This window comes from Dasypus novemcinctus, chromosome 30 (genome assembly GCF_030445035.2).
Source record: "Dasypus novemcinctus isolate mDasNov1 chromosome 30, mDasNov1.1.hap2, whole genome shotgun sequence".
Classification (NCBI taxonomy): domain Eukaryota; kingdom Metazoa; phylum Chordata; class Mammalia; order Cingulata; family Dasypodidae; genus Dasypus; species Dasypus novemcinctus.
Window position 1 is genome coordinate 28,398,506 of NC_080702.1, and position 3,437 is coordinate 28,401,942.

The following is a 3,437-nucleotide window of genomic DNA, read 5'->3' on the forward strand; positions in this document are numbered from 1 at the left end:
ACACCTACTCTCTGGTTCATTGGTCTTACCCAGGTAGGTAACAGAGGTGAAGATGGTCAACCACCACACCAGGGATCCAAGAGTGCCTACAACTGCAAGCAGGAGAATCACATTCATCAGCCAAGTGGGATCTAAGCCCCCTCTTGATTTAGAGGTGGAGTGGACATCATCATTCCAGGGTCCACAGGATGGAGGAATAAAATATGGATTAGAGTGGAATTACTAGTTGTATTGTTGTAGAAGTTGAGAGAGGTTCAATTATTTGCATACAGAAAGGCCAGGACTCAGGAATGATTTTGAGAAGGAAAAATGATTTATTGATGGCCAGCCGGACTCGGGAGCTTTCTGTTTCAAACCCGAGCCCCGAACAGGATTTCCAAGTTCCTTTTATACAGGGTGGGGAGTCAAATAATGGTGCTTTTATCAAAGACTACTACTTTCTTTGTTAGTTAAGTCTTTGCCTCAGTACCAGATTGGTTTTGAATTAACATATTGCCCACATTTCAGGTGAACTTGAATTAACATATCGCCCACATTCTGTCTGGATGCAACCTCGAATACACATTTAGTTTTACATCTTTTCTGAACATTCAAAACCCATATCACTTAACTGATTTCTAGAGACTAGGCACACTTGGATACAGAATTAGATGATTTTGAATTTATGTACAGGCTTTATTATATTTCCCATTCAAGGCCAAGTCCAAGTTCCCTTAAGTTTCGGCATCACCACCATCAGAGTTTCCCTGGACTGACTGGTATGTATATAGAGTTTGCATTGTTAAATGGCCTCCCGGGACTGGAGTCATTGCCATGGTCACCAATGGCAGGACTGCAGCTTCTTACCATCCCACACCCACAAGTCAGGACAGACAGCTTAGGCTATCTCTGAAGAGACAAAGAGCCTCCCACCCATAGCCCACATCAGTATTAGCCAGCCAAAGGGGTGCAGATGCAAAATACCAGAAATTAGTTGGTTTTTTGGTATTTTGGGGTAGGAGTTTACAGATACCACGCCATAAAGCTTAAATTACTTGCCTCACCAAAGTCTATTTTCACATGTTGGAGCAAGATGGCTGCTGATGTCTGCGAGGGTTCAGGCTTCCTGGGTTCCTCCCTTCCAGGGTCTTGCTTCTCTCTGGGTTCAGGGTTCCTCTCTTCCCAGGGCTTGCTTGTTCCTGAGCTCAGTGTTCCTTTCTTCCTGGGGCTGGCTTCTCTTTCCTCTGTGAGCTTATTTCCTGGGGCTCCAGCTTAAGGCTTCCTGTCAATTTCAACCATCCTGCAGTGCCTCATTGTGCCTGTCACCCCCAATCATCAGGACTAGTTAAATGCACCAATGGCCTAATTAAGACACAGCCAGGAAAACTTACTGAATAATTTCACCTCGTTTGAGTTAAAATTCCCCCCTGGTGCTCATGAATTTATAGGGATACCCTTTTGGTCCTCACCAACCTTCCCCTTACAAGATAGCTATTGGCAGACCCACTGAGGCAAGTTAGTATAGTGAAAGAGGGAAGGCAGCTGAGGCCCAGCAGACAACATGACCAACAGACAACATGACCAACAGTCAACATGGCCAGCAGACAACATGGCCGGTAGACAACACCACCAACAGACAACATGGCCAGCAGACAACATGGCTGACAGACAACATGGACGGCAGACAACATGGCTGACAGACCACGTGGCCATGAGATCGCACCCAGAAACCTCCTGAGAGGAAGGATGCTGGAAAGATTACCCAAGACCCTCATCATGAATGAGAATCCTGTTCCAGGTCAAGGGAAAGCCCTGGATACTCTCAAAAGGTCTTGCCATTGGCCCCTGAGGACTGACAGGTGGGGCAACCAATCAAAACAGCCACCAGCTGGGGTGCCTCCCCGCCATTATGAAGAGAGAGGAGGAAAGACTTTAAAAAGGCCTCACCTGGGGCCCTGTGCGGCTATCACTCTGCAGCACACCCACTGGCCAGGCCTTGGACTGTGTACTTTTCTCTTTTTCTTGTTTCTTTCTTTCTTTTTTCTTTTTACCAGGAGGCTCCAGGAATTGAACCTAGGTCCTCCCATATGGTAGGCAGAAGCCGAAACACTTGAGCCACATCTGCTTCCCATTTTCTTGTTTCTTGATAAACTCTTTGCTCCCTTGCCTACCCTATGGTGTGTCCTTAAATTCTTTTACGTGACATAAGCCAAGAACCTAGAAGCCCAAAACCTAGAGCTTTCCACTAATGCCATGGTCTTATTTCCCAAGTCACAGATTGCCAAAGTTAGATTTTCACTAGCTACCTACTGCCAGAAACTCTCACAAACTCTTTCTGAACTGCACAAAACTGTTTCCGAGTCTCCATCTGCAGATCTCTGCAATTCTCCACCCCCCATACAACCAGGAAATTAGGTGTGTTAGAAGTGTGAACTACAATGTAAACTATGGTCCATGCAGTACAGCAGTGCTCCAGGGTGTATTCACCAAATGCAATGAATGTGCCTTACTGATGAAAGGGGATGTTGATGTGGGAGGAGCGAGAGGGGTGAGGAGTGGGGTGTATGAGAACCTCTTAAGTTTTTTAATGTAACGTTTTGTGTGATCTATTTATCTTTTTAAAAAAATGGCATCCTCAGAAATATGGACTTGTGCCCTGGTAGAAAGGACCCTTTCAATTCCTTACCATCCCCACTGCTGCAAAGCCTTTTTTTTTTTTTAGGAATTATGATGAGGATTTTATTATAACTCTACAGTAAGGTTTACATTGTCCATTCAAAGTTACACAAAGCTTTTACCCTCCTCACCCCACTTAAGACCCATAATTAAAATGCAAATCCATTTTATTTTATTTTTTGGGTTTTTTTATTGTCTTTTTTTTTTTAAAGACTGGGCCCCTGGGGACCCTTGTTAACTCTGTTCTCTTCTCTTTGCCACAGTTAGCGCCACTGCCTTTATCTAGACTGCAGCAAACATTGTCTTCCTTAGCCCTGCTCTCTAACTAAAATGACCCTTACACTATTCTTTTGCTTATTCCTTTATGAACCAAGGACTTTTCTGTCCCCCTCAGGGTTCACCTTCCTATATGATACCACCCTAGGGCCAGTAGGGTCTCCATGCCTTCTCACCCAGGTCCCAGTGGACAATGCACAACTGGCTCTGTCATAGGCCCCAACTTCTGCCCTTATAACGTTCTCTCATGTGAAATGAAAGGGCTGTGCATTTCATTCTTACTGGAATAGTGTTCACATTGGGACTTTTAGCCCCCTGGATAGGTTATGGATACCAAGGAGACATCATCCACAATCTCAGTGTCGCCCTTGAAGCCACAGCTCAATAAATGGGGCAGTTCCTGCAAGGACTAACCCCCTCTCTTAATTCCCTCACATCATTACTATGGACAACGGGTTAGCTTTAGATGACCTACTGGCAGAAGAGGGAGACATCTGTGCTATTGC